A 22668-nucleotide genomic window follows, 5' to 3' on the forward strand; every position below is an offset into this window, starting at 1 on the left:
TGACCAAGTATCTGATCTGTCGTGTGAGGAGTGAAGAATGCTGGAGTCAGGCTTGGCAGGTTATGTATCAGCCTTCCTGTGCTTGTTGCTGCTTGCGCCTGGGACTTTGCCAGGGAAGGAAGGAATGAAAACATCTTCCCTTGTTATGGGCATTTCATAAATGAGGGAACCTTGCTCTGGCTGTGGTTGGAAGAAGACTTGCAGTTGTGCTTTGTGAAACAGCGTTTGGAGCAGGAAATTTTCCTATTGGTTTCAGCACGCTGTGGTGCATGGCTGAAGGGAAATCTTAGGAAGTTTAGCTGGCAAAATTAGTACCTCCAGGATGAAAGTGGGACAGGATGTTATTTTTGCCTCTTAGTGGAAAACAGGCTAAATTTGAAATGCATCGTCGTTGCAATGATTAGTTTGCACTCTTCTGCTCCTATGTTTTGGCCATGAGTTACATGTTTCAGTCAGAGGTGTCTGTATGGTAACATCGGTGTGTGCTCAGCACCTATTCAGTTTTATAGGATATCTAGAACTGGCATCTGACATATCTGTAAGAAAATCTTCTAGTGGAGAAAAGGCTGAGGCTGGCTGAACTCCGCTTGTCCTGCCAGACTTCCTTTGAACCCTGCTAGATTTCATCCACAGATGTAGTTGTGGTAAAGGGCAGTGCTCTGATCTCTGAACCCCCGCCCCCTGTCCTTGGCGACTGACTCCTCTCTTACACTCTTCTAAACTCAGATTAAAAGAAGGGCATGAAGCAGGGCAAGGGGAGAAGAAAAGGTAGAAACCTAAATAAAAGTTCCCTGTGCAATGCTGTGGCCAAAAGGTCTAAGGCGATACTGTGATCTATAAACAAGAGACTATTGAGAGAGAAATATTGGCCTCTCTGAAGTCAGAGACAAAATTCACAATGACTGCAACAAGATTTGGGATTTTTCCCCCTCAGCCTCCAGTGCACCGATACCATCTTCAGGATAGAATAGAGGGGAAGTCTAAAATCAGATATTCCTAGTTATATTCAAATAAAGGCCTACTAAATAAATTGTTTGCAGTACTTCTGACTGAAAAAAAACCCCACTGCATAGATTGTATTTCCAAAGTGATAGCCCTGTAGCAGGAAAGTCCCCGAATATCTTTTCCTGATTTTTAGTAATTTAGGGATGAGAGGACTGTTGGGGAAGGATGGGGTGTGGGGTTGCTTGGGTGCATCAAGAAGCAAACTTCTTGTGTCCATTTGACTTGTTTAGGAATTTATTGCTGCAAGCCCAGTCCTACAAGACTGAAGTGAATGGATTTTTATTATTATGATTTCTGTGGAAAAAAAGTTTAGCTTTTCACTTGGTTAAAGCTGGTTTGAGGAAAAGTAGTCTTCCTAACCCTGGACCACTACATGCTCATGGCGTGTGATGCATGAAATGCTGTATTGAGAACCTTTACTGGAGAAATAGTAGCAGTGTATATTGTAACATTTTACAGCTTCTAACTTAATCACTTTATTTATAACTGTAGTAAATTTGCTTGCTAAAATGGGGTTGTTTAGAACTATTTTGCTGACAGAAATGAGGACAATATGAATATACGTTAACAATTAAAAAGCATGATTTTTTTTAAATAACAGAACAGAAAAAAGTTAATATTTAAATTATTTTATTTTGACAAGCAAGTGTATAGGATTTTTTTCATCTGTAAGACACAAGGCATCTGCAAAGTCTGACAGTAAAACAGATATCATTTCTCATGTATTTTAATTGGATTCAGTGCTGTTGATTTAAAGTAGTGTATTTTTGTGTCTCATTAAAAGATGAAAGAGACTATGAAAGCTGCCTCTTTACTTTAAAATAAATACTTCCTGGACATGCCTTTTTAGATGGAGCAACACAGGGAAATAAACATGATTGAACTGAGTTTTTCAGAGCCAAAATACATTTTCCTGCAATTTAGCATTGCATTGCAATGGGTAAGCCCAACCATGAAAAGTTTTGGGACAGGTATGAGTTATGCTTACAATTGCGCAGTTTGTCAGGTCACAAATCTGACCTCTCCAGTGCAACTGGACCAAGCAGTGCTTGGCAATGGGCTCTCAGGCAGGACCTCTGTGCTGTGCTCCCCACTGAGCACTACCATCATAAGGCCTGGCATAACGGTTGCCTTCCTGGCTGGGGTGTAAGGAGGGTGGACTGGAACAAGGGGAGGATGTGCCAAGCCTACTGTCCTTTGGCTGGTTTTGTACGTGAAGAAGTCCTAGAAGGACTGATTAGTGGCTGAGTCAAAGAAGAGCATCTCTAAGCCAGATTTATGATGGCACAAAGACACAAACCCCTTTTTGATTTTTCTTCTGCTTTTCATTTTCAGGAAAGGGGGAACACTGGAACTGGGTTGTACTTGGTCACTGGAAGGTCACATTTCATTTACAGTTTGCTGACAATGTTTAATAGCCAGACACGCACACACTGCCCATTTTCCAAGCCTTTTATGTACAACCAGCTCTGAACCAAATGTCACGGGCTTGAAGTTTTACATGTCACGCTCAGGTGAATGGTATCCATAGGGAAAGGTGTTGAGAGGCACCACTGCACTACATTACCCAGCTTCAGGTTTGAGGGATAGTTTGTGCTAGCCAGTTCAAAACATCATCAGAGTAACATCTCTCCCATCTCCCTGCAAAGGAACAGTCAAAGGCCAGGTCTACATGGTCTTACTTCACTCTATGGGTAGGCAAGTATGGGAGGTTGGTGGTGGGGACAAACACAAGCCCTCATTCTTGGTTCTCTTCCCCTTAGGGCTGACCCAAAGCTCAGTGGAGTTGATGAAAATATTCTCACCAACAACCAACTCTGGTTTAGGTCTTTCTATATCCACAGAGACATGACTCATTCTGGAAAGGTCAAAATGACACCCTTCTTTCTTAAAAGCTTGCTACATGGATCTGATGCATCAAAGGCTGTACACAGAAACCTCTTTTAACACCGATGACAGCAAAGTCTGTACATTTAGCAAAGTTTCCAGCAGTGGCATGGAGATGGAGTAGATTATTTAAGCAAGATTTTCCATCCTTGATTTCCACTTGTCCATTTCTCTGCTGAAACCTGTGAACTAAACTGTTAATAGCCGGAGGCCTGGTAACTTGGCAGGTCTGAAAGAAGCTGGTGTGGGTAAGCCTGCATGGGCAGACCGCAGCTTTGACATCCGGGTTTTGATCAGATCTGAACAAGAATTTTAATGAATCAGCACAGGTATTTACCACCGTTGGACAGTTATACTAAACATGCTTGGGGCTGGTTAGTATCAAGATAGGTACCTTCCAGGGGAAAATAAGGAAGAAAGAGAGCAAGCGAGAGAGAACAAGAGAAGCACCACTCCTTATTTTGAATCTCTGATAAATTAAAGCCCAGACATTGTTAAAGAATATATCTCTGCTAAAATGTCTTCTTCCAGATAAGATACATGTAACTGAGGTACAAAATCACTTCTATTAATTATGTTGAAACTCGCATACCTAATCCTGATACAACTCACACAGAATATATTAACGATACGCTTTTGTTGTGAAAGAAAACTATGTTTTATACCATAGCTAATAATGAGAAACAGTATTGTTAGCACTATTATTAGCAGATGCTATTTTTGTGTCTGTACCTGTGAAATATTCATTCTTGAGCTTCTGGCATGTGGTGGTTTGGTGAAAAACTGAGGTTTAATTTTCTGGGCAGGTTCCTTAGTCATCTTTTTGTAAAATTTTTTGTTGCTTTTTCTTTATTTTTCACTTTAACATAAATAGTTGTTGTAGAATCTGCCCCTAAGAAGGGTGTCTTATTACTAACAACAGCAACATTGATAAGAGGATCAATTATTTTTATCTTTATTCTTATTTCATATATTTTTTTTATTTTTAGTCATTCACTTGTATGCTGATAGCCCAAAGCAAGGCAGCGGTTTTATTTTGCTAAACATTTTACAAACATTAAAAAATCCCCCCCCCAAAGTGGTCTAACAACCTTGACTTATGTCTTACTTAACAACCTTATGACCTTATGATGTGAAGGTCTGTAGTGACCCAGTCCACCTCCAGTTAAATTTGTCAATTTGTCAATGAAATGCCTCTTAACAACTGAGGCTCTGAATTTCTGGCAAGATGTTGGGATGTTTCCTTTCCCTTTGGCTACCCTGTAGAGCATCAAGGCATTTTGCAAGAATACTCCGGTGGACATAAGAAGGAGTAAAGAAAAGACAAGGCCAAGAAAGGTCAAAGCTGAACATTTCCTTTGTATTCTGAGGAGGGAACTATCTCAAGTAGACCTGATTCTGCATAGCCCAAGGGCCAACTTACTACTTAGACCCTGCTCCGTTTCCATTTGTAAGAGGCATTTCCTATACTTTCAGGTCTTTGGTGCAGAGCAGAGTCCATATTGCGGGAGACATAAAGCTCCTGGGACATGACAGTTTAGAGCAATTTTGCTGTTAATGGGCACAGATCTTTTGTGTTGAAATGTGTATCATGGGCCTGACATGAGCTCACAAGCATACAAAAGGACTGGGTCACTCCGTGCTTCACAGTTTGTGGTGAAGTACAGGGAAGAAAATTGGGAGAAGTAAGATACGGCTAAGTTTAACTTATGCGGAAGAAAACAGTGAGGATGACATGAACAATTTTCTGAATATCCAGGATGGAGAGACAGTGGTTTGCACATTCAAACTGGCAGTGTGTGGCTAACACAGTTTGGAATAAATGGGCAATGTAAAATATACATGATCTGTTGGTTTCTCTGCACAGCAATTTCTTTGATGTTTGCTGTAGTGTCTATTTATAAAATTTGTGCTTGCAGGCGGGACAACATGTGATTCCTTTTCCCCCCTACAGCATTTCAAGGATTTTGTTTCCTTATTAGATTTTCTTTAAAATTAGGAGAAATACAAGAAGAAAACCCTAGCCCTTCGGGGCCAGTTGCAAAGATCCTTTGTGTGTGTTTTCATGCTGCAGGTTGATGAGAAGGCTACAGTTTCTATTCTGAAGAAAATGTTAAGACTTTATAACGAAGGAGACAAGCGACAATACTTTGAATGTCCCTGTCCCTGGACAGAAGAAGAGATCTTTTAACCCTGTGCACCAGACTGTCCTATATGTTGATGTCAATTGCCAATATAAAATGTATTTCATATATGTCTTTACGGCTGTAGATCTCAACAGTGTCAGATGAAAAAAAGTGATGAGTGGCAGAGGAATTGTTTTGTGTAATAGTTAATAAAAAAAGGAATTAAATTAAACAACCAACCAAGCCTCATCATCATTTTGAAGGAGGGAACAGAACAGGAGAGTCGGGAAGAAAGAAAGGTTAGGAAGAACTGAACTGGGAAAATGCCTTTGCAGAAATTAATAAAAAATAAATAAAAGGGCTTTGAATATATCAAGGTGTGCTTAGAAAATAGTAACAACAGAGCAAGGGGAATAAAACAAATAGTTTTAACAACAACATCATAGCAAGATACGCACTTAAGAATACTTAGAGCTTGAATGTATAGCTCTTCTGGGAAATTACACACTGGAGTTACTGCCAATAATGCCCTCTTCTGGCGATGCTATTGCAACTAAGTTGGCGTGTCAGTCATCTCAGGACCCTGTATTTTCAATGTGCAGCATGAATTCAACTGTAGTCAGGGAGAGACTTTTATCTGAGTTAAATGTCACAACCCCCTTTTTTCCCCCCCCTCAGTTCCAAAGACTAGCTGTAGGTAAATTATTTTAATAAGGTAAGAGATGCCACAGTACAGTTTTCTTTTCTTTCTTTTTTTTTCCTTACCCCAAATAATGCTCTCTATGTCATCTGTATATTTATGATAGCTCAAAGACATGGGTGTGTGGATCTAATTAAAAATGTGAAAGGGTTTAGCAGCCTGCTGCTTCCCTGTGAGTCTCTTGTTGCCAACTCTTGGCAGCTCTGCTGTCACTGAGCCAAATGTTTAGTCTTCAGCTGAACTACTGCCAGTGAGCTGCACTGCATTCTGGGACCATAGAGCCTCGAGGTACTGTGTTAAACTATCTCACATAAGGATGTGCAGTGAGCTGGACTTCATATTCAATCACCCAAAAGAAAAGTGAAGGAGAAAGCCCACTTTTGCCTGGTGAGCCTCAACGTCATATAGGACACAATGACCAATTCCTTCAGGATTTTACATCAGGGAAAACAAATAGTTTCTTGAGGTGGATCAACCCATGCATTTGTTTAATGTGCCTATGCAGCAACTGCAGCAGTTATATTTAGCAAATTTTGTTTAAATCAGCCTGCTCTGCATACAAAAGTAGAAAAAGAAGTAACAAAAAGCTGGCTTTCTGAAATGGGAGTCGGGCCTCCAGGCCAATGTCTTGTGATAAATAAATATATTCTGACTCAGCTCCAGGTATCCTTAGAAGTATGGGGCAGTTTGGTCCAAAGGAAAAAAAAAGTTTGGCATATGTTCATTCCAGCGAGCAGCAGGAAAGCTATGTTGATAGAAACGTGCTTAGCACAGTTGCATTGCTTAATAAATTCAGGTATAATGTGGAGATAGATAGGGTTATAGGCTAAGCTGGCCTGTAGGCTTTGATCAGCGCTCCAACTCACTTAGGGCTTAGGGTGGACTGGAAGAATTGCCAGGTCTCATGAGTCAATGGTGGATTTCCAGCAGATCAGAATTAAATTCTCCTTTTAGCTGTTCTCCCCTCACTCTTTTCTGCAAGGGAAATTACTTCTGCTAACAGCAAAGCAATTTGTGTCTTCCTGATATTTTCTTTCTCTTTTTTATTTCTCCACTGTCCCATTTCTATCTTTTGTTTTCATGCTCTCCTCTCCTTCACACTATTTTATTTCCTTTCTTTCCCTTCATGTCTTTCATTTTCACTCCTAAGATTTTTTTGCCTCATCTGCCTGGTTTTCACATCAACTTCTTTTCCTTAACTTTTACAATCCTTCTGTACTGCTTCCCTTCACTGTCGTAATGTTCTACCTGGGAGAACGAATAAGCCACATCTAATGTTAGTCCAGGGACTTAGCAGACTGATTCTGTTGCAGTTTACTTTTGCAAATATTTTCTTTGCATGTTTCTGAAACCAGCACAATGGCAAAATAATAACTAGGTGCTTCTGATTGCACCTTTGCTCCAACCCTTTACATTGGGTATTTAAGAATAAAACTACAGTAAAAAAAAATATTGGCTTCCTATCAAATACTTGTCTGCATTCATTCATAATGTTAACTATAGATTAGGCACACAGCACTAAAGGGGCAGAGAGAAAAAAAAATTAAACATTTACACTAATGATCACGCATTGTTTGTAAAAAGGCATTTAAAGAAATAGAAGCAAGCTCAAGTGTGCAACACCCCTGAACTCCACCTCTTTGATCTTTCCTCTGGGGTCCTTTTTGTTGCAGTGGGCCAGCTCTGGGAAGGAGGCAGGACTCAGAAGCTGCTTGGCATCCAGCCCAGGCTTTGTGGGCCACTGGAGAGATGGATAGCTAGGTGCAGAAGTGCCCTGAGGCAGGTGTTAAAATGTTGTTCCTAGTTCCTTGGTGGTAATCATTGCAAAACAATCCTGTCTGCTCTATTCGTATCAACAAGCTGCTTTCCCTGGCTCGTTGCTAAGAGACAGGACTGTTGCTTACAAGTTGCTTGGTGCCTTAGACTTTCATAATTTATAATTTATTATCTTAGCATAAAAATTTGTGGTTTTTTTTTTATTTTATTTTTCCGCCAACCCAATAATTGTCACATAAAACAAAGGTCATGTATCTACCAGAGTAGCAGTTGCTCTTATAATATACTTTGCCTTTGTATGGTTTTGGTTCTGTGAAAAGAAAATGCTATTATAAACTGAAGATGAATATCATTTTTGTCCATTAACTTCTTGCATTATATGACTGGTTAGGTCAATGGATTCCCTCAAGATTTCTTCACTATTGAAAACATGTTTCTGTCCAACCAAGAAGGAAATGAATTGAAATGATTTCAATTATCACACGAAAGACGTCGTCTCTTCTTGCTCTACACTTCAGCACCTAATAGTTCAACTCATCAATCCTACTTTCACAAAGTTCAGTGGTAGAGATGTTTAACCAATGCCTGAAATTACTCTTGTGCATTAATCTAGCTTTGTGAATATACAAACCTTACCTTGCTAAAGTGTTTTGTACTTAACACTAGTTAAATCAGCTCAGTGAGGAGTAATGCCAAAGTGGAAATGAGAATAATTTTCAGACTTGTTAAGTTGCAAAATAACTCTGTCACAGTTCACCAGTTTAAAGAAAAAAAAAAAAAAAGAAAAAAAAATATTAAGAACTTATTATTATACTCCCTGGTGGAAATTAAGGATACTGACCTGGGTTTAGGATTTACTTGACTGTTTAACAGAAGAGCTGTACATACAGCTGGTGTTGTGGTATTAAGCTAAAACATATTTAAGAGTTCTACCAATATGCAACCATCAACTGCATTGCTACTGTAAATGCTTTAAAAAAATGAAGGCAAAGTTACTTTTTTCCCCTCATTTCAGTGAGCTTTTTGGGCCAGTTAGACCCAAGAACTACATCATACAGAGCCGTACAGATGGTTATGGAAATGGCCTGGTGCAGAGACAGTGCTCCCTCTGCAAAGCTTGTGAGGGAGTGTCTAGCCGGCAAAATCAAGGCGTGTTTTCCAACATACCTGTCCTTTTTCCATCCAGCAACACCAGTGAAGTTGTGCTTGCACACTTGCTACTTTACTTACTACCACACCTTGTTGTCCTAGCTAGCTAACGTAAGCAAAATTACGTGAACACATCCTATGGTGACACCTACATTTTTTGTTGGAGATGTATTCTTGAGTGCTTCAGCAGCTTAATTCCCTATTAGCTATGTAATAAGCATTTTACTCAGTCTAAATACATTCAGGAGTTGGTCCTCTTACCAGTGAAGTTTACTCATGATGTAGCCATGCTGGTAGATACCTGTATCACTCTCAAAGGCCCATCCAACCTATAGTCAGAAATTTTCCATGACTTCCAGCAGTCCATAAGAAATATAGCTGTTCTCAACAGTGTGATCAAAGATACTACCTTCAGTTTAGAAAGACAATACAGGTACATCTTAAATAAATGGGATGCCAAGAACTTCTTGTATGTTCCTGAAACCCTCTGAAACCCTGCTCACCAATTCTGGTGTAAATATCTCCTCCCCTCCCTATATAGTTACTTAAGCAAAATGGGGTCCAAAACAACAACAAAAAGTCTTTGTGAGTTGCTATTTTGTTATTTGTGGAACTTGAATGTCATGGAGTTAATTTGAGGAATCTGAACAAGGAGGACATCTTCCTCTTATTTTCCTTCTTTATTAATATCTTTGGCAAGAGTACCTCATTTCCAATAAAACTGGGACACTTTATACACATGCAGGTGTAATGTCATGATACATACCTCCTTTATATAAGATCATGTAAAGTAGTTATTACTGCTGCAACCCTTCACTCAAACATCAGAAGAGATGAATATGGAGGAGGAATTTCATTTATTCATCAACCTTCCAAGCAGGGCACTCCCATGGACTCTGTACCTGTGTCACAATACTCCACAGAACCAGCCAGAGGATATCCTAAGGAACTGATCTGTTACAGAAAATTCTGACCAAAGATCTCCCTTTAAACCTTTATATATTTATCTGTTTTTATTTGACAGGAGGAGGGGGAAGGGGGGGTATAATTAAGTGGCAAGACCTACTCACAGTTTCTTAGGTAAAATGAATTGGAAAATGCATCAACAGTAATATGGCTACAGATGGTGACTTGACCTTCTGAAAGAGTCATTAAAAACTTAGAAGGAGGATTTCCTGGTTTTAATCTCTTGTGGCTATTGGGGGAAAAAAATAGATCTATGGTTGCCTGCTGTTGTTTAGGTTCTTGAGTGGACAACAGGCACCAAAGGCTTGGGAAGCATTGTAAAAGCACAAAAGAAGTAAGCTGTAAAAAGTGTAGGTAAGTGGCAAATCTACCATTTTAGTCTTTGGGTTAATTCTGGTAGGAGAAAGAATCAGAGACACAATATTACAACTAATTTTGCTGAAAGCCACATGTGAAAACATACGAATGTTCTCAAGGAATTGTCATTAGGTATGTCAAGTCCATAGTCTAATCTACAGCTTCATCTCTGGGGCTCTGCCAGAAATCTGATAAATTATCCTATCATACAAAATCAATGGGTATTCAACAGGCCAGATCCTGGGGTTCAAAAAGGAAGAGCTGATGGATCATTACCTAGCTACAGTTCATGCATTAATAGGTTCATTTGTATTTTATCAGGACAGTAATAACTGATTAAACAAGTCATGTGAGCTTGTTAGGTTAAATAACCAGCAGAAAGTGAAAAACACTGAGTTTTCAACAGGTCAGTTTGAATATACCTTAGCTACTGATGCTTTTTAAAGGCTTTGATTCTTTTTCCCCCAACTAAGCTCTCTCTTTCCTTGTTTGGACTAAAATCTCATCATAAACTGGGGAGGGGGAACTGGTCTGAAGGACTGTAGCTCAAACATGCTGCTGTGTCAAGCAAACCCTCCTGGCAGCTTATAACTTTCCAGTGAACAAAGGAAATGTTTCTCTGTTGTTTTTAGATGCTTTGCTTTCACGAGCAACTAGTATTATTTATCTAAGGTTAATAAAAACCTTGCTGAAAATCAAAACAGTTTATAAATGGAAGCATTTTGGTTGAAGCTCTGCTTTAATGGATTAACAAAACAAAACTGAAAATACAAAGCTCCTCAGAAATCACAGTTTCTTAATCACCTGATTAATATTTCCTAGGGGTTACAGGAGCTCTCCTGAGAAGATGCATGGTCCTGTGCCACCCAGCAGGAAATCAGCATCTTAAATGTTCAGGCCCCTCTTCAGGGAAATGCCTGAAGAATAGGAGGGAGGGCTTTTCACTGCTCCCCTCTCAGGCAAAATGCCCACTGAATTCAATAGGATTTTTTCAGGAGTAAGTCAAGCAGGATTTGGCTCTGGAAGGACATAACAAGATTGAACAGACTTGGTTCCCAGTAATGGTGTCCCATTGTGCTGTGGTATGGTAGAACATGCAGTGCTGGAGTGCATTCTGTCAGTGCCTCCGACTTCCAGAGGATATTGTAATATCTCATTATTGTAAACTAGAAGAAAGGGATCTAGTAGAATTAGGACTGGAGATTATTGTAGGGTTTTTCAGTAGTACAAAAAAAGCAAAGAAATTTAGCCATTATGAATACAGGATATTAATAACGTACATTTGCTCTGCGAACTGTCTTTAATTCCAAGCAAGTTGAGGCAGATAATATTTTTCTCAGTAGTGCCTAGTGGTTCCATCCAAACTTTCGCATTACCAAAAGTCTGACTAAAAAGGCCCAGCTTGCAAATTGTCAATTTTCTCCTGTGAGGATGTAAGTGATTTACCTCTCCCTGGTTTCACTGGCTCTACCAAGCTGGCATGTTGTGTTGGATTTGGGAAGTAAGGCATCTGAAATAGGCCTTACAAAGCACCCTGAGGAGTTGGCTTAGGCAACCGGGTAAAGCCTGGTGCATTCCCTGGCTCAGCTCTACACATTCCCATAAGTGGACGCTGGACACTTCTATCAGAGCATGGTGCAGCCACTCTGTCATAGGATGATCCAAGCTCAGATGACCCATAAACCCTACATGCCTTGCAGCCTGCAACCTCAAAACCATTTTGGGAAGGACACCAGAGCTGATGTAGATGATGCAAACCATGGGATGTGTATACTATGGGAGTGAGCTCTGCCCATTCATAGAGCAAGCTGTGATGTGCCTTGGGCTCGCGCCAGAAAGTAGCTCAGCCCATGCTTTCTCTTGGGTATGACTTAGACCTTGAGCTTGGTCAAAGGCTTTTGTCAAAGTGATAGAATTAGAAGGTGAATATGAACATAAGGTGGAACTTGAGTGAAAAAATGGTTGCTTGGAATGTGGTATAGACATGCCCAGTTCGCACCTACAAACACACACGTCTTATTTGCTCATACAAATTCCAGACCAAATCTTTCACAAATCCTGGGTATTATGGTATAATCAATTTGCTCTAGACTTCTAACAGATACTTGCTGAAGAACAAGTGTGTCTGCCTTTGCTTGTTCACCCTGGTAAACCTGGGAACCGCTAGCAAATTAAGAGATATCATGCCCATGACCCCACCTCAGCTGTGGTGAACCTCACCTGTGTTTATTTGAAGAATACCTGATTTGAAGAAGGTCCCAGCAGGTACAGGAGTTGTGCCAGCCCTCAGAAAACTAGAACTCGCCTGCAAGAAATATCTCTGAATGCTCAGAGGACTGGGGGAATCCATGTGATTTTTATGTCACCCTGGCACAAACAAAAATCAATGCTTGTTCTTTTTTTGGGTATTTGTCATCCATGGCAAATGATACAGCTCTTGCTATTCTCTGCTCCAAGAGAATTGCATATGTAAGTCCTTTGACACACACAGAAAATTTTTCTGAAAACATTCTGAAATGTAATTTGTACAGAGTCTCTATGCTGTATACAGCATGTGCATGTGTGTGTGTGTGTGTACATATACACAAATAAAATATCAGGAAGCTGAAAAGAGGAAAGTACCAAGTACACAGTGAAAACAGCAAGGTCCAATATGATTTAGGGATATTATTTAAAAAATAAAATACTATCTCCACATTTACAGGGTCTCTGAGACTGTCAGTGATACCTGGAAGGCATAACATGAACTTTTATTTAACACAGACCTGTCTCTGATGTGCATTATTAATTGATATTTATAGAGAAGTGCATTAAGAGTTGTCTGGGTATGGGCACTGCTATAAAGCCATAAATATATTTAGCTAGTTTTTATAGTTCCTTAAGATCAATCACCAGAGACAGAGAATAATATATATATGATATGAATAACATCTGTATTTGTGTCTAAATAGAGGAGGAAATGCATCTGCCTTCAGTAGGTCTCTCTTTTTAATGTTTCAGCCTGCAAGAAATGCACATTAATAGCAGCTTCTTCCCTGAGGAAGGTTTTGAACTGGAGTACTTGAGAAGAAACTTACAACAGAGAAGCCTAAAGTGCCACCCAGTCCCTTTTAATTAGCACACATAAGTCCCCCTACATCCAAGATATGATTGAGAATTTCTGCCATTTCATTTTAATATCAGTGTTATATGCTAACGTTTGTCAGACTAAGCTAAAAAGCCACTTCTTTTTATGTTGTTTCCCACATGCAGAGCAGACCTCTTACATTTTTGTTGGCTGCTAACGTACTAAGCGTTTTTTGGCAGCGTGCGGTTCTGGATTGAAGCCATGCATGCAAGTCTTCCACAGTAAGTATGGCCCAAAGGATTAGAGATCAATGGATTTAGTTATCTGGTGAAGTTCCCCTGCCTCTCTGGTGCTATTAAAAGGTTTTGCTATTGTAACGAGCACCAGAACTTTTCATTTTAAACTTGTCCAACTGAGGCTTCCACTTGGGCTGCAGAGTGTAAGAAAGTTACTGGACTTCTGCAGGCAGCTTTACTGTCATGCCACTGAAACACAAGTCCAAGAAAAACTCCAAACAGATATTTCATATATCTGGAGACAAAAATTGTGCATAAAGGGAGAAAAAAAAAACAAACCCAGCATCGTAGTGTGTTTTCTCAGCATAATCAAAGGATGCCGTCTTGGAGAAATTGCCTTCTAATTAGTTCATAATTAAATCCTGAGAAATGGGGTAGAGCCCATTTGAAAAAGTCTGTAATCTGAAGCACTGCAAGCCTGAGGGAAAGGAATCCTTGGTCCCAAGAGCTCGGGGGCCTCCAAGCCACAGACCCGGCCCACGGCTGGGCTGCCGCCAGCTGGTGGCTGAGGACCAGTGGACACTGCCTATTGCCCCCTGCTCCGCCACTGGCTCCGGTGCTTTTGTGTGCTGTTCAAAGCTACTGATTCGGGCCCCAAAATACCCACTTCCTCCCCCTTCCCTCCGCGAGGCAATGCGAACAGCTGCCACTGAGATTTTCTCTGCAGTGCATGTGTGGAGATTCCTCCTGTGTTTGGCGTCCCTGTACAGCAGAAACGTATCATAAAGCCCTTCAGGATTTGGCCCATGCTGTGTGTGAATATCTTGGCTTTCAGGTTTGAGGGACTAAGCAGTTTTTTATTTTCTTTTTTTAACCATGGAACTTCCTGGGGAAAGAAAAAGCCTGAGCCCGGCTGATTTAGCATTGTCTTTTTTAAGGTGAACAGAATGAGCCATTCCAGGCATTTTCCTTCATAGTGGACTCTTGTTACTTTGTAAAATACAGCTCAAGTTTGTGTACATAGGGAGTGGGAAGGCAAAAGGGAACTCTTCTGTACTTTCCCGCTCTCTTTACCCAGGCCTCAGTACAACTTCAGATGCTATTCCTGTAGCTACCAAACTTCATCAGGCTAATCTCTCCAGAAAGAGAAACTAGAAGAAGAAAATTATGGGAGAGTAAATTCAACCTTCCCACCTCTGTATTAGCAAGCTGCAAATAATGATGCATATTGCACTGTCCTGAGACTGGATGGCAAAAGCTGATAAAAAGTCATTCAGTGCACAGGACAGATTCCAAATGGAGCCATAGGTTGATGCAGTATTAATTCTGTCTAGAAACATTTTACTGGCCAGAGCTGCAATTCACATTGCACTGTATATTTACGAAATTCTTTGCTGCTGAAATGACCGACACACATTAAAACACCCCCAGATCATACTGATGAACCCCGTGGTTAAAGCAAGAATCACCAACGCCAAACCATCCACAACTGTTACAGTCTTACCATGGTGGCAGCTAGTTTAGCTCAAACCCCCCCAAAAAATAAAATAAAAAACAAAACCAAAAACTGTTAAAGGAAGGACAAAGTATAGTGGAAGAGGGCACCAGTCATGAAGAGGTGATCTGTTTTTGATAAAAAGCTCACCACTGATTTCAGGATTTTGTTGTCCATGAAAAATGCCCTCAATTGCCAGCTGTCCTGAAAAGCTCTTCAAACATACTAAGTGTGCCTGGAGATAGATGATCAGGCCACGAGGCTCCCTAGGGAAGCCACATAGTTCTATATTGCAGAGAACAAATTGTAAATATATTTCTTATAAGGGTAGCCAGATAAAATAAGAATTAATCCAAATACCAAACTAAGTCCAAAACCTTTGTGAGAGCTCAGATAAACACCCCCTAACTTATCCATGTAAAGTATAGTTTGGCCATAAAAAAAAAAATCCTCTAATTTTGCTGGTATCCCAGATTCCTAAAAAAAAAATACTGTCCTGCATTCCAGAATGATACAGGTACTTTGGAGCTTCCACTGACATGAGCTAAATTTTTGGAGCTGTATCCAAATTGAATTTCTGAAACCTCTGCAGTTTTAGAGGCTTACCCTTCAATGGTTTTAGGTGCTTCTAGATTTGCTCATTATCAATTAAAAACACACTGAGAAGTCTTCATATTCATTTCCATGTTCATATCTTTCTGAGGCTCTTAAAATTGCTGCACACATACAAGATGCTAAAAACCTTTCCTGAAGGCTGGAGCACACTAAAACAGTTTTCCTCATGACAGTCTCTGCTACTGCAGATGGTTGGAAGCCAGGGAGGCAATTGGGCATCTGAACTTTCTCAAGAGTGGAGCTGGTCTGTGTCTGAGGTTTAACCCAGCTCAGTATAGATGCAGGAGCCAGCCAAATACCTCAGATCCGAATGCTGTCTGCTTGGGGGAGCAAGCGTGCCCTACAGTCTCTGCTCCCAGCCATGACCCTTTCCCATTTGTGGTCCTTTCCCAAGGCAGCACCCAGGCCATTACAGTGCACTCATTCTCAGTGTCTGCAGGTGTCTCCAGGTAGAGCTCATCTTGATTTTTTGTTTTTCTCTTCTACTTCATCGTTATTTTAAAAACAAAAATACCCTTTGTTTTAATAACCTTTCCACCACCCTTTTGTTAAGTGGTTGGCTTTAATCTGCCCTAACCGAGCTCACAAACACCTACATTTACTTTTCTTTTTTGTGCTTGCCCATTTCCTCTTGCTTTTACTGCAGTGATCTCAGAGTCTTAAACCATGCAAACAGATTTGAGAGAGGCACAGCACGGTCAGGGGCTGCAGACGGTGACAAAGAAAAGCCAGCTGAAGTCAGCCTCCCCCTCCACGTGCTCCAGCGTGAGTCCTACTGGAAGAAGAAGAGCAGAATTAGGGCCATGACATGGTGGTTATAAGTGAAGTTATTACATGATCTGTACAATCATAAAGGATTCCTACTGTTTCCTCATTAGGGTGGGAAAATGTATCTCAAAAAAAGAGCACACCTAGCAGCAAAGGATTTAATAAAAAGGGGTTGTCTGGTCCTTTCCTAAATGACATCAACAACTTCCAGTTTTCTTTTGTTTCTTACTTACCAGTGGAGGAATTGTGTTTAATTTAAAATATTTCTCGACCGCTTAAAAAGAAAACAAATCTAGAAGCAAATGTCCAAACCTTTTTTCTTCTAGTAAGTGACTCATACTGATATTATTCTCAGTCCATGTTTATATGTTAATGCAATCATACCTGTGTCCTTCCCCTCATTTCCCAGCATGTCTTCTTTCACTACTCTTCTTGTAGCACTCCCCAAAGGTTTGCCTGTATCAGTCCACAGTGACTGATTTACACACTAGAAAGTCTCTGGAAGCATAAAGATGCATCATGCATAGCACTGCCTCAGTTTAGAGCAGGGACATGCACAAATTAATTCCCATGATATTTATGGGAACTTAAACATAGAAGGGCAGAGAATTAAAAACAGGGATGCTCCCTAGCAGGCAGGGAGACTGCTGGCTAATATACTCCCTTGGATGAAATCTCACCAGGAAAGTGTTTGCAGCCTAACCCTAGCCTTCACATGCCAAGTTCTTCAGTCTGGTGCTATGCTAGATGTACCAGTCCAATCTGTGGCAGTGCGTGACTCAGCCAGACCTCACACAGCTGAACTGAGCTTGGAAGCCTCTGCCTATGAATTCCTGGTTTAGACTTCACTTTCTCTGCCTGTTTTCTATTAGCTCTGTGGGTTTTCAGGCTCTTATGGCAATCCTCTGACTGAAAATTACTGCTGCCCAAGACAGCCTGCCTGCCAACAAGGTTGCAAACACAGAAGATCTTTTTCAGTAATTCTTTGGGGCATGAAAGGTTGGTTATTTTCAAACTTTTCATTAAATGTACATTTCTGAAAGCTGAAACGTTAATTTCCATACACTTCTGTCTCTCTTTTTCTCTCTCCCTCTCACTTACTCTCCTTTTTAAGCTGACATCAAGAATTCAGGCACAGAGAGAAGGAGGGAGGGAGTGCAAATATATTTTTCATGTAACTCTACTGAAGTCAGAGAACTTACACTAAGGAAAATCTGGGGCTGCTCTGTTTATTTTCTTATTCTGGGTTTGCTTAATTTCATGCCACTTAAAATTACATTTAATTGCAGCAGTTTTCTATTTCATTTTCAGTCGCACTCCTTGCCCAGCATGTTCCCCAGGACATTGGAAGAAGAGAAAGGCTGAATCAGTTTGGAAAAATGTGAATATTTCTGAATGTGTGGACACTTCTCACTTCTCAAGTGTGGGAGGCATATTTTACTGCCCACCTACCCATCACTCAAGTGTCCCGATCAGGTTATTGAAATAAATTAATCTTAGGAATAATTATCTGAAAAGAATTCTCGTCCTGTCTCAAAAGACACATCTACTACCATAGAAGCTTTTTCACCTAGGTATCATAAGCCCAGGCTGGTTTCAGAAAATAAACTGAGGAATGCCTAAATCCTCTGAGGCACCCGCTCCTCAGTACTTGATCCGAAGTTGTGTTACTGGCAAATAAAACTACTCACGCAAAACTCTCACTCTGCTCTAGTTGCATTTTGAAACAACAGCTTACACCATATGAGACATCTGTACTCTGAAAGCCGAGGCCCTGACATGTGGCCAGCTCTACCTGGGCCAGGGGGAAACACAGATTGAGGATTTTGCTAAAAATCCTCTCCCCGAGGTTCCTTGGCACTTGTCAGCACAACCTCTTGGACCATGCTCACTCTTACTTTCATTTGCAAATTCAGTAAACACTCACATGGTGGAGCTTAATTCTCCTGAAAGTTCATGGCCAGCAAATTTCAAAGTCACACATAGGCATTCACATGCATGAGTAGTCACATAGGAGATTGCTCATTCACCAAGGAGCAAAACAGTGCCACGTGACTTGTAGAAGCACTTGTAACTCAGTTACACATCTTGAATACTGTATGTGGAATATTTGGAGACATCTGTTTATGATTAACCCAGGAAGGTTTTAAAATATTTACATTTTTTCTTGTGGCCCTGATTCAGCAAGGTACGCAAGCATGTGTGTAACTAAGCAAATAAATAGCAGAGCATGGTAGGAAAGCACAGTGTGAGGAATAACCGAGATATTTGACTCCTCCTATTAATCCCCTTTCAATGGGTAGATGGAGAGAAATTGGGTTGTAGAAAGGACATGTGTAAGGAGAGGACAGTGGCCTGGAAGTGGAGTGGTGTGACCTGTCTATCGATCAGTGCTGGTCCTTAGAAATGTGGAAAAAGTCACACGGGAATAAAAGCACGTGGGATAATTTTGAAAGAAGTCCCAGTTTAATATATTTTTAATGCCAAAACCCTTTGTTGCAAGTGAGTTTTGCTTGTGGATTTTTCATGAGAAGGAAAAGAAGATACATTCATTGGATGATTTATGCATTTCAAATTATTTGCTCAGCTCACTGCAGAATGAGTTGATACGCTACAGAAATCCATATTACATTTATTTCACCTTCCTGTAGCTTTGAGGATACATGGCAAAACAGCTTTGCTTAATGCCATATTCATGTGTCCTATGGGAGAAAAACTATTTTTTTTGTTCTTTTTCTGCATCTGTGTATTCATTAAACACACACACACACACATACACACACACACACACACAGAAGCACTGAAATATGAAGAGATCCCCAAAAGCAAAGCAAGCTGAGTTGGAACATGTTTCTGAATTTGTTTGCAAACCCGCGACAGTGAACAAGTCTCAAAAAATGATACAGTTAAGTGAGACTGCAAAGTTTTGGGGAAGTTCTTTGAACACATGTAAACATGATGTGTGTAGGCAAATGTTTAACTTGCCTTTTTTATTTCTGCAAATTATATTATGAAATCAGACGTCTCTGACTTCTTAGGGATGTCAAATCAATGTATTCCTTCAAAACAGATAATTGCAGGGAACTGCTCTGCTTCTCAGCTTCTATAGTTTTGATTGTTCCACTTTCAGACTGATAATGATCAGACGCTTCAGTTGTTTTAGCAGTTCATTTCCATAATACAGGTAGTTTAGGAAACATCACCTGCAGCCCCAAATATACTGTGTTAGACACTGCAGACTCTGAACAAAAACGAAGCAAACACATTGAGTTTATGCAACTAGAGGACAGACAAGTCTTGTGCTTTCATTCACTGCCCTTTGATCACAGGGACCTACATTTTAATCCATCCTAGGCAGAATCATGGAAAATGTATTTGATCTGATAGCTGTATCAGCACTACTTTAATACGCTTCTCTCTCAGATTCAGGATTGAGGCATCTAGATTTAAAATGTCCTTCTGGTGCCAAAAGAGATTGAATTTGACAGATTAGGATTTATGAGTACTGCTAACATGTAACAGAGGTCATCTGATATGGTCACTCCTATATTGTTCCTATGAGAGAATGCATTGTAGTGGTTTGGAAGTAGCAATATGGAAGATATAGTGTGTGTCTTGTTACCACACACATAATTATGATCTTAATGAGAAGCTTTCTATTAACATCGTATTAGGGCTAGTGACCTAGAGTGATACAAAGTCAATGGACCCATTACATTGTGTGCTGTACTGTACAAAGTCCCACTGAGAGCCACAGAATATTGAAGGGCCAACCATATGATGCCCTCAGGGTCTATTCTCCCTTCAATGCATATGTATAACTCTCATTAATGTTAATAGAAGTTACATCTGAATAGTTTGGGGAGAACAGACCCTCTGTTTAATAAGAATGTGTACTTGGAAGTAACTCCACAGGAGCTTTGGGATCCAAAATAATGTCAATGAAGTTACTACAAATCAATAGGTGAGCACCAAGTAAAATCAACAGGACTTTGAGTACAGTCTACACTGAATGCCCAAAATACATTGGGGACACAATGCTCCCTCCCTCCAAACCTCCCCAAAGAAGACCTAAGTTATATTTTAGAATGGAGGCCACCTAAGCCATACTTGTTATATTCTTTATTGGTTGCTTACTATTATGTAATAAGCTCAGGATATTATCCCCATTTTACAAATGAGAAACCATCTCACCTAACTTTCATAGCCTAAAGATCAGTTTAATCTACTTTTCTAGACTCTTTTTATGATTCACAGGGACCATGAGCCACCTAAAGTGGGTAATAGATTCTGGTTGTGTTGAGACAAGATGATTCATCCTTTAGGGGTGCAAATTTCCCTCTGCTGACTGCACAGGAAGAGTAGACTTAGCTGACTCACATTACATGAGGTGACTACAACCACTTTGGGGTCATACAGTATGTATGTAGCTGCATGACATCTTGAACCTTGGTTTTCAACTGCTGTAGCCACCATACTGCTTTTCTTCTTGACAATGACTCTAGATCCCTGGAAATCCTCCTGTCTTTGAAAATGTAGTGTTTGTATTAAAATAACCTCTCTGGTATTCAGCAAGTTTTCTCTGGAGAGCAGCATATTCTCTGTGCAACTGTAGGCATAGCTGCAGAGGCACTGCTTGGCACATGTAGGACTATAATTATTCTCTGTATGTATACGATGAAGCAATTTTTTTCATTAAAGAATATAACTCTAAAACTCTAAAAGTTCTCAGCACTGGCCTAAGGGCTCCCACTGAAAACCCTGGTCAGACCCCCTTTGATTGCCAAGAAGGAGCAAGAGCAGGCCACTCCAATAGCTGAGGGGAGCTGGGTGCTGGGAGCCAGGACAGGGCAGGTGAGGGTAGTAGCCTCATTGACGTGGGGGGCAGTCCCACAGCATCAAAGCAAGAAGAAAAGAGCAGCTCCAGGGATGGTTACCAGGTTCAGCTAATGTCCAGTGGTCATCCTCAAGTCCATACAGGTGAGGCAGGTCAAAAGTCAAGCCAGAAAGTCAAGTTCAGTGTAGCTAGGTAGGGGCCAAATGTGAGATCCTAAGCTTAAAGGCAGCTCTCAAGCAAGGAGGGACAGGCCTCCACTAAGACTGCAGGACAAACATATGCACCATATCTCCACTGGTCCTGATACCAGGCAGCCAGGCAGGAGTGGGGCAATGCACTCAGGACTCTGACAGCCATTGCTTTACAGTGGAAACTCCCAACGTAAATTTCCAAAATGTTCACACCATTACATTTGGCTTTGTACTTGCAATAAAAGTGATGAAAGCCACTCTAAATTTTGAAAAGAGGCAAGGACCATATCTCTGAGCATGGCTAGAGGAAGGCCGTATGAAAGGATGCATCAACAATGGCACTTTTAAATCGCCATGAGTATGACTCAACAAGTCCTGCATCCTTGAGGCTTTATGCTACAGCTCTCTTCTGCTAACACCTAGGCTGGCAATGAACTACTATGTATTGTGTCATTAGACCACCTTGGAGCTAGGACAGACCCAAGGATAGATTTGAATTAGTGCAGGATGACAGAATGGGAAGGTGCTCTACTGTCACGCCTTCTCCTTACCTCACCAGCATATCTGGCTACTATCACTTCATTTAAGTATCTTCCCATCCCTCAGGCGATGACTTATCTGTGATTACTCTATGACCATTTTATCTTTTATGAGACCACTCTCTGACTCACCCTACCCTGTTCTGAGCCTAGAAGCATGTTCCCAGGAAGTGGGGACTAGTCATCAGCTTCAGCACACCTTGGTTCAAAGAAACAATTAACACCCCTGGCTGAGATCCTCTTACTGCTGCTTGTAGCTCCTGTGCATGAGAGCAACCATCAAGTCTGCTACCATTGTCAGGCTGAACGCCTACACGTTAAAATAACCACTACAGTCTCTAACATGGCTGTGAGAACTGCATAAGTTTTTACCTCTTTGTCTCACTACACCTTTACCTTTTCTCATGCAAATACACATATTTGTGAAAATGCAATCTATTTACCTGACAGACAGCAATGACTGCAATGGAAGATTAAAACTCAATGAGAATTTCCACTACAGTTAAAAAAAGATTCTGTGGTTTGGAGTTTTTTGGTGTTTCATGTAATAACAGTCCTAGTGCTTGTACTGAAAAAATACAGGCAAAATTGAAATCTTTTTGCACAAAAGACAATCGAGGAAGAAAAGAAAAGGACTATGTGTGTTTGTGTGTGTAGGTATCTGCATATAGGCATACCGTGTGTGTTTGTAGATACGACCTTCTCTCTCTTTGTGTGACTACACATTTAGATATATGCAGCCAGTGTTTGTATATACTACATTTAGTTAAAAAATAAAGACTTCTATTCATATCTGCCTTGATAAATGCATAAATGCACAGACAGTTTCTTGGCCACAACTACTGCATGCTTGACAGATATGGTCACCTCATACCAGACCTCACCTAGACCTGGGGCAAAGACAAATCCAGTTTGATTGATTGGGATATTGTGTATTCATTCATTAGTCCAGGC

Source organism: Egretta garzetta, unplaced genomic scaffold, assembly GCF_000687185.1.
Source record: "Egretta garzetta isolate BGI_Z169 unplaced genomic scaffold, ASM68718v1 scaffold206, whole genome shotgun sequence".
Classification (NCBI taxonomy): domain Eukaryota; kingdom Metazoa; phylum Chordata; class Aves; order Pelecaniformes; family Ardeidae; genus Egretta; species Egretta garzetta.